The sequence below is a fragment of the Ursus arctos genome, unplaced genomic scaffold (genome assembly GCF_023065955.2).
Source record: "Ursus arctos isolate Adak ecotype North America unplaced genomic scaffold, UrsArc2.0 scaffold_22, whole genome shotgun sequence".
In the NCBI taxonomy this organism is placed as follows: Eukaryota; Metazoa; Chordata; class Mammalia; order Carnivora; family Ursidae; genus Ursus; species Ursus arctos.
This window is the reverse complement of record NW_026622897.1, coordinates 34,792,748-34,806,435: the sequence shown is the minus strand read 5'-3', so window position 1 is coordinate 34,806,435 and position 13,688 is coordinate 34,792,748. Positions and strand designations below refer to the sequence as shown.

Below are 13,688 nucleotides of genomic sequence, written 5' to 3'. Positions count from 1 at the left end.
GGGTGTTTCTTAGGCAGTAGATAGCCCGAGTTCTCCAGAGGCCCTCTGGAGTCAAGAGGGGGCTACAGGCCAGCAAGATCTGAGTGAGCCACTGAGGAAGGCCCTGTCCCCCCAGAGCCTCCTGTTTTGGCTAGCCACTCTGATTAGGCCCAGCAAGCCATTCCTCAGCCTGAATGCAACTATCAGTCCAGGTGACCTTCATCAAAGCCTTTTCCTTCTTTTCCCATTTCCCCCTCCCCCTTTGAAATGGTCTCTTCTTGGGTTAAGAGACCATAAGTGGCGATGTCTAACAGAGAAGTTCCATGAGTATCCCCTCAGTCAAAAGCGAAATGTGGGGGAAACTTCCCCAAGATTAGTGAGGGAATGTGTTTGAGAGGCTTACTCCTGATTTCCCATGGATGCCCCCACCGCGCCCTCCCACCTAGCTTCTCTTCCTCGGCACTACAGTCAGGTAGCGCCAGCCAGCAGCATTCATGACAGTGGGCAGGCACAAAGGGGCTGTTTACACGCTATCATCCAAGGAAGTACCTTGTCTTCGGCCACTCCTGCTGACAGGACAGCAAACCTGAAAGTTCTGATTAAGTTTCTGGCTGGGAGTTCTTCCTCAGAGGCACAGACACACCCCATCCCAGAGGGAGTATCCCTTGAATCATTGGTTCTTGGTGCCAGTCCTGGTCAGGTGACTGCCTGCCGTGCGCCGGCTTCCCCTGGAGCTGCTGGGCCAGTGGCCTCTGGGTAGAAGGTGGAGCCCTGCCCCGCAGCCCTGTAGGCTTCCTCCGTTTCTGAGGTCTGTGGGGCCCTTGATGTTCTGTGTCCGCTCACAGCACAGCTCCAGTGTACCCAAGCCAGCCCTAATGAAAGTCAGCAACAGGAAATGGCCATGCAAGTCTAAAAGTACTCAAAAAGCCCAAAGGAGAGGAGGGCAGCACATCGAACTCCTTTCCCAAAGGAACTTGGAAAGGAGCTCTAGGGAGAGGATGCCCCCCTAGCCTGGCCTATTGGATGCTTCTTTGTAGCTCCCCCTTATCCCTAGCCTGGGTGTGTGGTTATGAAGTTTCCAGAAATTCTGGGAGCTAGGATAGTGGTCTTCTGCCCCACCACACACACATTTTGCTTGGGTTGCCTAGAACTGCAACTTCCTGGCACGAACTCCAGATGAAAAATAACTGCTAACAACTGCCCGGTGTTTGCTGTCTCATCCTAGAACGCAGTTAACCTGTGGGGTCCTGTTAGCGCTAAAAGGCCTAATTTCCCTTCCCTACCACCTGTTCCATCCCCACCTCTCCCTGGAATTCCCTAGGAGAGCAGTGGGAGTTTGTTCTGTGAAAGGGAGCTGCTAAGGTGAATGGGAGTGGGGGTGGGGGAAATCACTCGAATGGAGAGAAGAATGAGGTTTGTATGCATGTGTGTGTCACTGGCATCTGCAGCCAAAATTATCTAAATGCCTTGATTGTCCCCAGTAAATTTATAATCTGTCTGCAAGTCTCCCAATAATACTGCTTTGTGTGCTTCGCAGTCTCCTGGTAAGTGTTTCTGGGGATGATACAGGGGAGGAGGCGCCTGGCCTTTTTCAGTGGAAAAGACTGATCTCTGTCCTGGGTGCCAAGACTGGAGGTGGCATTCACATCCCAGCCTCTGCAAGGAAGGTGGCATGTCTGCTTATGGCCGTGTTCTTTGGATTTTTGCTTTTTTCCAACGTGGAAGTAAAATGAGGCTGCCTCTTTTTGGGGCGGCAGGGGCGGGGGGTTGGGATGCAAAATGAAACCAACCAACCTCAGTGGTTAGTGTGACTTTACCATAGCAATATCCATGCTGGGCGGAAGTGAGAGGATGGGGTCCTACCTTTCCCAACTGAAGGCCTGTTGGTGCAGGAGCCAAAGGTGGCTGTTGTACCACTCCTGTTTTAAGAGAGAGTCTGATTTCTCCCTCCTAACCACCAGCCATCTCCTAAAACATTGCCTTGGAGGAGACCCCTCTCCAAGCACAGTGATGATGAGAGGTGCCATGTGAGTTAGGAATAAAAAGAACAGTTTATTTCTGATGGTTGCCTTTCATTGAAAACGTGTGACATTGCAAAGGTTGATCCACCACCCGCCTTTTGGTTATTGGAAATTCCCTTCTCCATTTTAGCTTCTAAATTTGGAGCTTTGTTACTCAGCATGGTGCTCAGAGATGGTGATGCAAGTACTGTATTAACCTGATAACATTGTGTTTGAAGGGAGGCCTGGGCATTGGGGAGTGATTCATCAAACCCATTAGATCTGCAGGTCCCACTTCACGCGAGTTCCTCTTATTCTCAGAAACACTATTAATTTAAAGGGGCCTTTGCGCAGAATGAGTGGCAGAATTCTTTCTTAATTTTATTGCTGTGTCCGTAACCAGATTTATTTCTGTCTGGGTGTGCTGAATGTAGCACTTTAATAGTTAATTCGTATGCCATAAGTGGCCATAAAGGTCCTTTCAAAGAGAGAGAGAATATTGATCGTCTAAAATCAGATAAGCACCGCGTCCTCGGATGAAAGCTCTGTGTGCTGCCTACTTGCTAGTGCAACGCCTAGTGTGTGGTCAGTCGTATCTGAACGTGGAGGGCAGGGAACTTCTGGTCCGTGGGATCGCGTTGACTTGAGGGCTTTTGTACTGCAGGAAGTATATAACGTCTGAGCTTTTTTCAATAGCCGAAGTTTCAAGAACAATGCAAGAATAACCTCCAAGCCAGTTCTAATTCTCTCCACATTGAGAGCCTAATTCTGCAGCCCTTACTCAGCCAATTTCTTCGTTTAGCTCAAGTACAAGTTCAGGGGAAGCCCCATTGCTGCAGAGACAGCAGGAACAGGGCCTTTCAGAGGGCCTGGATTATAGGGCTTTGAGCAGATATGCATTTCTAACCACTTGGAGCAGGCTTTAGGCACTAAATCATTTTCTGGTGAAGTATGTTTGAATCTTTGAATGAACTGTGAAACTGAATAATTGCTGGTCCATGGAACAGTACGGTTTAGAGCTTCTGAGGTTCATTATTAATCTTTCCCTTTTGCCTGAGACAAGCTCTTTTTTCTGTTGCATAGACTGTGTTGCTAGGATGGATAGATAAGTGGTTCCAAGTCATCTTTGGCTTCAGAGATGATCTTTTCTCTAACGTTGTGTGGAGGAAAGAAAGCAGATCAGACAAGGAGTCTGCCTCCTTGATTCTGTGCCTGCTTGCTCACTAACCAGCTCACTACCCTAGGACAAGTTACTTAGCAGTCATCCGTAAAACAGAGAGAACAATACTGCTGTCCTAGCTTGTTGAGAGAAGCAAATGAATCTACGTTTCTGAACAGGCGTTGGGGAAAATAAAGCACTGCAGAAATGCAAGGCATTATTACTAGTATTGCTAATAATAAACTACTAAGCAACGAATCATAATACCAGTTTTTCCAGGGATTAAAAGTATACTTAAGCTTTCAGTTGTCTGTTTTAAATGGTGAAATAGCTTTTATTGTAAATAGAGGGATTGGTATTTCAAATTTAGCGCTGCCAAGATAAGACTGAGTTATCAGTGTACTTAAGTGTTCCTGAAGGTCCCAGGAAATCTTAGTTAAAATGTACAATGTTGTGAAAGTGTTTAGGGTCTTTGCACGCATGTCCTTTACAGGCCCTGGCACGGACCAGAGCAGCTTGGGAAAGGTGTGTCCACCGGAGCGTTTAAGGAATATTAGAAAAGTCGTTTGCACAAATGGCATGGGAAAGTTAAATATTTTGTCAACAATAGTCTAAAATGTTAATTGTTAGCTTAAGAAAGTCAAACAAGTTAAATCATTGCCAGAGTTCCCTGGTTATTTTTAACTGATAATAATCAAGTTTCCAATTGACAGTTCACAGTCTGAGAGCTGTAAGTGGGGGTTTGAGAACAGAAACAGTTCATTGGCCAGATCTGGGTGTCTCTAGCTGTCTACATGATAAATATCCTCCCCAGGACAGTGATAGGAGTGTTTACATTATTTATATATGCAGCGATCATTTCCTTAAGAACTGACCTATTTTTGTTCTGTTTTCCAGAACAAAGTAATAAAGGGAGAGTTCTTATCTCTCCAAGACCTTCCTACTACTTCTTTCAAGTAAATATAATTATAAGATCTCACAAAGGCAAAAGAGTTCAAGTGGGGAGAGAAGTTGGTACAATCCTTTTTCAAAAATGGACAGAAAGCTTGCTTTGACAGCGAGGGCTGTTATGTCAACCAAGATGCCTTGCTTGTTTGGGTCAGTGTTTGTTTACAGAAGGCATCTGTGTTCTTTGAAATAATGTCATTGTTAGGTGATGTTTTTCAAACCTTAGAGTTCTAAACCTTACAGTTTAATATTGTGTGGCTTCCCTATGCTTGTAAACCTTTTGTAAGTTACCAAGACAAACACGGGTTTTCAAATGTTCTAAGACATAATAATTAAATATGACTAAAAGAGCAGCTATGATTAGCTGTTCTTGTTTTTAATTGTTGTTGTGTGTGTGTGTTTTTAGCGCTGCTGTTTAATCTCAAAAAGCCTGGACGGAAATTTTAAAAAAATCATCCGTTCTGCCGTGCATGGCAAGGAAGCTATCCCGAGTGGATTCTACTTCCTTGTTCTTTATTCCAGGCCCTTATATATGTTCGTAGGCTGGATCATGTTTAATGAAAACAATTCCAAATTCTTTCTTCTGCATTTTCATGCTAATTTCCCTCACACTGTAACAGGCTCTGTGGGAGAATAGAGAGAAGTGCGGCTAAAGACATAGTCCCTGCTCGTTTACCAGTCCGTTTGGCAAATCAAGACCACATCGATAAAGGAGCAGTACAAGTACTAACTAGGTGGAACGGACCAAAACTGATGTAGAAAATCAGAAGAAAAAAGGAATAAATACTTATTGAGCCCTAGAATGTACCAGGCACTTTTATATTTTATATAATGCCTTAAAAAAAAAAAAAACCCGGTGAGTAAGCAACACTTGCCCCACTTCACGAATAAGGAAACTGAGGCTTAGAGAAATAGTAAATGGAAGAATTTAGCGCCCAGATTTTATATTTTGACCTGTATTCGGATCCCACTTCACATCTACTAGCTTTATGAGCTTGGGGAAATAATTTCTTCTTCTTGGGCATCGGTACCTTTATCTGGAAAACAAAACCAGTGCTCTACAGCAGAACAGCGGGCACAGTGTCGGACACACAGTAGGTGCTCAAAATGTGAGTGCTGTTAGGAGCCGGTAGGAGAGAGCTTCAGACCTGGGGCAGCAGCAGGGCCTGGGAGGAGGGCGCGTGCGGAAATGTGGGATGGGGTAGCGGGGGGCAGATGGGTATCAACATCAGGTGTGGGACAGACAGGGTTGGGTGTGAGCAGTGAGGGGCACAGGTGAGGCTGATCCACTTCCTGGAGGGGCTGAAGCTCTGGCAAGAGTACACCAGCAGCCCTGGAAAATGGTAGAGCAAGGAAGGCTCAGAGGAGTCAGCATCTATGAAGCAATAATAATCCTTCATACACTTGAAGACAAGTATTACACTTCCCCTCCAGCAGCCTCTTCTCAGAGCACATTGCCTAAGTGCTCTGTATTACCTATCTTCCAGTCCCTTGAGCTGCTTAATGCCTTGCTATTTACACACTTCCCTTATTCCCGGTGAGTTATATACCGCATGACATGGCCTTTGGCATGGAAAGGAGATGGTTTTAAAAGCATGCTCACTAGACACAGAAGAGAAACGAAAAGAAGCAGAACACACACCTCTCTTCCCAGGCTCGCTAGGCCTTCCAGTGCAAATAAGAATTGCCCTGTGGGTAAACGTGTCTCCTCTTGATGTGTAAACTTATCTTCCCAACAAATGAGTTTGCTGGTTTATGAACTTGGCAAAAGTCTTTTCATTAAAAAAAAAAAAAAAAAAATTGTGAGCAGAAACTTCTGAGAAGCTGTGATTCCAGATGGCCTCTGAGATTTGCTTGCTTGCTTTTTAATGCACATGTGTTCTGTATCTTTGACTTGCCCTAAGCTTCAGTGGGATACCATTTTCCCCTATTTGGTGCATGTTCACACGGCACAGGGAAGGTACCCTATGGAAAAGATGGCAGAGGAGAAAAGCCAACGCCTTCTGATTGAAGGTGTGATGATGTTGGGATGCTGACCATAGTGAATGGGCTCTCTATGGCTGCCAGCTTCAACCTTTTTCTACATGTATCTAAGGGGCAGATGTGAAAAATTCAAAGCTATTTCATTTCCTTGTAGAGGGGATGAAAAGAGATGTTCATATATTCTCCACAAGTCTTAAAGAAGGCTAGAGAGTTGGGCCCTACCAAATTGCTGAAGGAATGGCTATGAAAATGGTCAAATAATAGTATTTACATGCACTGTGCTCTCTACAGGTCTTAATGATTTTAGCAAAGGTCCTGAAATTTTATAACAAGATTGTGGACGTGGGTGCTTTATAGAGCTTGGAAATTATCTATTAATTCGATAAAGAATTGTTGTGCAGTAATTCTATGCCATGAAAGTTAATGTATCTATGGTGAGCAATTTGATACAGCCTTTGCCCTCTTAGTATTTACGGCTAAGAGGGGTGTGGATAGGGTTGGAAATAGAGGTGTGAAAATTGGCTTAAGGAGGCAAGGCGGCATAGCAGTTAAGAGCCTGGGGTCAGGGGTGAGACTAATTAAATTCTTCTGCCTCAGTTTTCTCAGCTGTAAAATGGAATGATTGTCATAGAACTACTCGGGGTTGTTGATTAAATGAGGTAATTGCCTGACACCTAGTAGAGGCTCAATAAAATTTAGCTGTTGTTGTTACTGTGAAAGGTGACGAGCCTGAGCCAGATTCGTGGTTTTTTCCAGCTCAGGATTCCCATCTTCAGAATGTGTGAGAGGCATTTTGTGGGGGCAAGGCTTTTCTCTTTAATATTAATTACAATGGTTAGTGATGGATGCCATATTATCCAGTATCCCTAAGCAGTTTAATATGGAGATGTCATCGGGAATAGATTTACATTTCCCTGGCATGAGTTTACTAGTGTTCCTCTTGAGAACAGGATCAATGAATAACCCTTCCATTCCTGGGATTCTAGGACCTCTGATCTAGAACTTGACTGGAGTGTTTATTTGACTTCTTCTGGAATAGAGGTTGGTTTTCCATTCAGTTACCTAGCAAGTGTGGCATGTAGGCTTTGTGGGTAAGTGAGAAATTTAAACCGTCTATTGAGAGTTTGGAATCATTAGAACTGATTAGTCCAAAATTACCAATTTAGCTGAATTATTAATTCAGACTGCTGAATAATTCTTAAGTGAATCTGGTCACCGAGACACAAAGAGTTAGAAGTTCCCTCCTGTGGAGATTTAAAATTATGCTTTTGAAAGCCAGATTCCTGGCTCAAGTCACTAAGGAATCAGTTAACTCACTGCAACCGCAAATGAACGGCAGCAGGAGTTTGTCCTCTTCCCACCCCTGACCTGGGGCGTGTGGAAAATTTCACGCCTCGATGTGGTTCTTCGCTTAGAGTCTCTTCCTTGCTCAGTACCACCTAAAGGTTGATTCCCTAAGAAACGCGAGGAAAATGTTGCCAAGGCGTCAAAGCAAGTTTTGTTGAGGATGATTCTTAATCAAAAGCATGATGTTTCTCTGCAGAAGTGACAGGATAAGAATAGGAATAGTCTTGTTGGGTGGATGATGTTTGGGCAAGGATGGATTTATTGGTCTTAACTCAGAGCAAAGAATGTAGTCAAAATTTTTTGGTTAGTGTGTTTATTCCCCATCGTTCACACTTAATCCCCCTCTTCCTCTCGAAGTGTAATATTCTTAGGAAATGTAGAGTCAACCTCATGTTGGGTTTGTTTTGTTTTATATTGTTTTAACAGTGTTCTTCCTGAGTCGTCATGGCAGGTTCATACGTTGATAGAGAATCATTAACATCGTCGTTTTAAAAAGTCTCTTCTGTCAGAAATGTGGCTGAGTTTTATTTGTGGACTTTTCCCAGCAACACCGATAACTGTCGTCCACATGCAGCCCAACACCTTGAATTCCTCATTGCGAGACAGAGTTCTCTTCAGGTGGTGCTCATGGATTTGAATGGAAAGTTAATTACATGCCTGGGTTTGGTTTTGTTCGTGTTGGTTTTTTCCTTTTCAGAAAATTTACTTCAGGCAAAAGTTTGCTACAACTTCTAATAACTTACCAGGAGACTTTTGGATACGCAGTATAATCTTTTAACGCCGTGGTAACCAGAGTGCAAAGATGTGGCTTAATTGAATACAGTATGTACCTGTACTGTGTCTTTGGAATGATGATTGCCATACTTAAATGAATGTGCACTGCTCATTTCTGGAGGTCTCAGGAGTCTCAATTACGTAAAAAATGAAAGCATTCTCTGGCTAAGCAGCTGAGAAACGAAGTTTTTTTGTTGTTGTTGTTCACCTAAGTGGACCAATACTTGCTAAACCAGCTATGGCTTGCACATTTGATTGCCACACTGCACCATGTAATTTCAGACAGCCAAAGCATGTGCTAGTGGTATTATCCCATTTGGTTGTTTCACAGAAGTGTTGAAAAAGTACAAAGTACAGACATAAAAGTAAACAGGAAAGAGCAGCGGTCCTCCTGACAGAAACAACAGGCAGAGGCAATAGTTGAGTGAAGTTTGCGCCCAAGTCCTGTGGCCACTGCACCAAAGAGAGCTTCCTTTTCTCGCTTAGGTTCTTTGCATGTGGATCTCTTTGCAGGCTCAGTCCCCCAGAGAGAGATTCTGAGCTGTCTTTGTGCTAAATTAAACATTAGTTTTCTCCTTGGGAACTTGATCTTCCACAGACAAGGCAACAATATCTTTCCGAGAGAGCTCCCAGCTAAGCATTTCCCTCAGGAAGACACCAGCTCAGGAGCCTTTTCACCTCCACTGTCTGCTTCTCGGGTGTGAGTGTGCGTTGCGTAGGAATTGTTCAGGCTAACCAGGTCTAGAAGCCCTTAGAGCAAGGACTTGTACTCCAATCCTTGGTATAATAAAGGGAAATGGTCAGAGCAGCACCCAGATCGTGGAAGATTTTAACCAACCGTGGGAAGGAGTAATTCCTTTGCTCACTGCCTCCCAAATTCTGTACCCACAGCAATGAAAGGAAGTATGTTAAATACAAGCCATCTCGTTTCTAGCCATCTCTCATCTCCATCCTGCCCAGCCCCCAAGACGTCTAGTTCATACTGATCTGAAAATAGGACACTATTCTATCAATTTATGGAGTAGCATAAGGCCTTAGAAAACAGACCAAATTCTTTACTCAGAGATGAAAAAAAATTAAAGCCCATTTAAAAGAGTAGTAGAGGCTGGGCTAGACCCCAAGTTTTCTATTCCAGGTTATAAAGAGTTGTCCTTTTATTAAGTACTTTTTAAAAAAAGATTTATTTATTTAAAGATTTTATTTATTTATTTGTCAGAGAGAGAGAGCGTGAGTGTACAAGCAGAGGGAGGGGCAGGCAGAGGGAGAAGCAGGCTGCCTGCTGAGCAAGGAGCCTGACATGGGACTCGACCCTAGGATCCTGGGATCATGACCTGAGCCAAAGGCAGATGCTTAACCGACTGAGCCACACAGGCATCCCAAGATCTGTTTATTTGAGAGAGAAGGAGAGCACGTGTAGTGGGGGAAGGGGCAGAGGGAGAGGGAGAGAGAATCTCAAGCGGACTTTGCACTGAGCACAGAGCCTGACACAGGCCTCCATCTGGGGCTCGATCTCACCACCCTGAGACCACGACCCTGAGATCACAACTTGAGCTGAAACAAGAGTCCGACACTTAACCGACTGTGCCACGCAAGTGCCTCTTATTAAGGACTTTTTATAATCTATAAAAACAACAGGGGCAATCTGGGAATTTTTAGTAACATTTTGGTAGTAGAAGGAGCAAGGAGTTTAGAATAGTCTTGTTTAGAGACTACTAGATTGTCTTTTAAATGATTACAATGATTCTATCCCACATGCCCCTTTGTAATGTGACTTTATTCCTCCTCCCATTAAAACCTAGATGCCATTGCCCCCCTTGAATCTTGAATGGTCTTCTGACTTGTTTTAACCAGTGGTATCTGACAGAAAAGATGTTGTGCTATTTGTGAGGATGGGCTTAAGAAGCCCTCCTTGATTTAACATTTGTTAAGAGGGAAAGTCTTATGTTAAATGTTCTTACCATAAATAATAGTAAAATTAATAAAGAGGGCAGGAGAAAACCTTGGCAACTGATAGGTATGGTTATGGCCTTGATGGTGGTGATAGTTTCACAGATGTACACTTATCCCCAGATGACAAAGTTGTATATATTAAATACATACAGCTTTTTATGTCCATCATACCTCAATAAAGTGGTTTTAAAAAAGAAGCTTTTTGGAGCACTGAGGCCACCTTATAAGGGAGCTGGTGTAGCCAGCTGGAGGAGGAGTGTCCCCACGCAGAGGACCAAGGTACCCCTGTCACTGACCAGCACCAGCTGCCAACACGAGAGGGAGGCCGTCACGTGCCAGCATGTCCTCCAACTCCATGCAGCCCTATGAGTGAGCGAGCCCAGGTGAAATCAGCAGAGGAACCATCCAGCCAGCCTAGAGAATCATGGGAAACATCACATCATGGTTTGCAGCCACTATGTTTTTGGGGTGGTTTGTAACTTAGCAAAGGTTAACTGAATCAGAGCTGGGAAACCTTAGCAGGGGCGATGGCTCCCCCTTGTTAGACGTGTTACCCCAGCACTGCTTACTTAACATCTCTGAGACTCATTTTCTGCTTTTTCTGGTGGTAGCAACTGTGCCAAAGCTTTTGAGGATTAAAGGAGATAATACGCGAGAGCACCTAGCCTGTGGTCTGGCCCGTGGTGGAGTTGCACAAACATTCCTTTCCTGGCTTGCTCCTTTGTCCCTTCTCACTGGGCTCTAATTTAAGCCCCCCTTCCTTTGTCATCTCTCTTCGTCATCTTTGTCACTCTCACTTCATGTGCATCAACATTCTTAGAGCCTCCCCCAGCTCGCCATTCCTCCGAACAGCAATTTATTTTTTCCCTCCTGGATGACGGCCTGGTGCCGTCATTCCTCCTAACTACCAAATCTCCAGCGTTCTTGTTACGCTCCAGGGAACACACCTGCCTTCGGTAGTCTTCCCTTAAAATAGAAAAGGGTTAACCTCATAAAGATGTCACTCCCCTTGTACTGCTCTGCTGCCCTTGGGAGAGTCAAACAGCATAGCCAATATAGATGGGCAGTGTAATTGCATTCGATCTTCTAGGTCGCAGAAGACTTTGCTAGTTACAACGGCGTGCAGGGAAAAGAGTAAGCGTGTTCCGTCTTGAGGAGCAGTGTTTCTGAACTCACCTTTTCTTTCTTTTCTTTATCTTTCCTTTCCTTTCTTTTGCAGCACATTAGTCTAAGTCCCTCATTTTTCCCACCTTACACTTCCGCATATTCTACTTACTACGCTTACCAGTGATATGGTAAGAGAGTCCTGGCCTAGGAATTGGATGTCGAAGGCCTAGTGTCACTAACTAGTCAGCAACTTAGTCAAGTCTTTTTACTTACTTTCCTTCTTGGAAAAACAATAAGGGGCACCTGGTGAGTGGGTTGGATCACCTCAGAGGCCCCTTGTGGGTGACTACACTTTGAATAAGTTCCCTGGTATGTCATTTTTGGTTTTCACATTTCAGTCTCTCCTTTAAATGGGTCTGTCAGGAAGAACTGAAAGAAGGAAAGGTGACAAGGGGAGGATGTTTTGTTTTTTAAAGGAAATACGAGTGAGGAGGATCTGAAGTAATCTTGGGAGCAAGGTCCAGCTGTGGCGAAGGCCGAGCGCACAGCCCTGTTCATTGCTTAACACTCTTCCTGGGAGTCATGAGCAAATCACTCCATCGCTGACCCTGTTTGTTGGAGCTTTGGATTCCAGTATGAAAAACACAGTTGTAGGCCTGGAGTTTGATTCATTAAATTTATTTTTAGAGGAAATACTGCTTTTGTTTGCCTAGATTATCCTAGCCACACTTGGAACATTTCTGTGGGTAAAGAATGAGTACCCTTGTGAAATAATTCATGAAATAGAAAATGTGAAATGAAAAGGGAAAGACTCTTATGGAGCCTGCCTTCCTTAGGAATTGACTAGTCTGTCTGTCTCTCATATACACTCAATTGAAAAGTGCAGATTAATGGATGGGATTTTATACATGTCACCACTTCATTTTAAAAATATGCTTCTGCTTTAAAGAGGAAATACAAAAGAGAGTCACTGAAAAATTGGTCTGGGGGAGGGGAATTCAGTCCACTGCCTCTTTTTTTTTTCTTCTTCTTCTTATCACTAAAACCCTAAGCAGAGAGTGTAATCACCTATTTCCCAAGGGCAGCCCTAAGCCCTTAAAACTCAGATCTGTTTAGGGATTTAATAGAACTGGAAAAAAAGGAATGCACAGGATCTGCTCCAAACGAATCAACAAAGGAAAATTTACCTAGCCAAATAGTAAATCTAGAGGATTTCTTTGATAGCACAATTCCCTCCCTCCCTATCTCTTGATTTAGTTAGAGCATAGATCTGCAAACTTTATCTTTATGATTCCTAGAATCTTTGGGGTCTGTGGATCCCATCTTGGGCTCCAGGCCAGTCCAGTGCATTTTCTTTCACAAAACAAGATCTAACGAGCAGGAAGCCAAGAGGGTCATTTGGTTGTGGCTGTCATTTCATTTTGTTTCCAAGGGTAGACACACACAGCTTCATTGTCTGTTAGATTAGAGCCTTAGAGATGGTGACTTTTTTCTAGTAACTTTTAAACTCCTTAGCTTTTCTTCTAAGACTTTTTTTTAGATGAAAATGTCTTGGTATTATGCTATGCAACATTGCTTTTCTTTTTAAAAATACTAAGACAAAGGAAGTCAAGTTGCCTTTTTTTCCAATAGATTCTTAACTTTTGCTTAGAAAATAGACCCCGGATCCCCATCACACATATGCATGCACACACACCACCCCCCACATACACCCTTTTTTACCATGATTATTTTTAGTATATATGGACACAAATTGGTTACGTGGGTGACTTACCGAGAAAGTAGAATGAAGAAGTACATTAAAGAGTATGGGAAGGAAGATCAGTTTTAAAGGAAATTGCTCCAGAAGACAAGAGCATGCCAAATTGCAGAAACTGGGAAAGAGAACATTGTATCACAATGGTAAGTGTAGAGTGACAAGGGACCTCCATTCTGGTCCAAGTTTTACTGCTAACTAACAGAATCACCTTGTGGCCAGTCGCCCCTCCTTTGCTGCTTAGTTTCCCCATCTGCAACCCAAAAATGTTGGACTCCATAGCACTTTGCTTGGCTGGATTGTTCTTGTCATACAGGATTCAGCTCAAATATCACCCTAACTCACATACACACATAAATGATCTCTCTTTCTCTCTCCTCCTCTCCTATCACTATGGAGGTGTTGTCTTCATGACTTTTATCACTATCTGAATTTATGTCCCTTCCTTGTTTTCTGGTGCATTTCCTATCTTTCCCCACTGGAACGTAAGCTTCATGGCACCAGGAAGCTTGTCAGTCTTGTTCACTACATGTGTCCTAGCCCTCAGCAGTGTTTTGGTTCCACAGTAAATATTTGTTACATGAATGACCAGATCAGTGACTTTTAAACTAGAGATGTCTTTCTTCCTTCCTTCCTTCCTTTCTTTCTTTCTTTCTTTCTTTCTTTCTTTCTTTCTTTTCTTTCT

General features: G+C 43.5%; 1 protein-coding gene across 2 annotated transcripts in view; it reads left to right on the top strand.

The window, feature by feature from the left end:
* MAML2 (mastermind like transcriptional coactivator 2) overlaps window positions 1–13,688 on the top strand; it is a 331,519-nt gene that overhangs the window by 2,077 nt on the left and 315,754 nt on the right. The gene's annotated exons all lie outside the window — the stretch shown is intronic.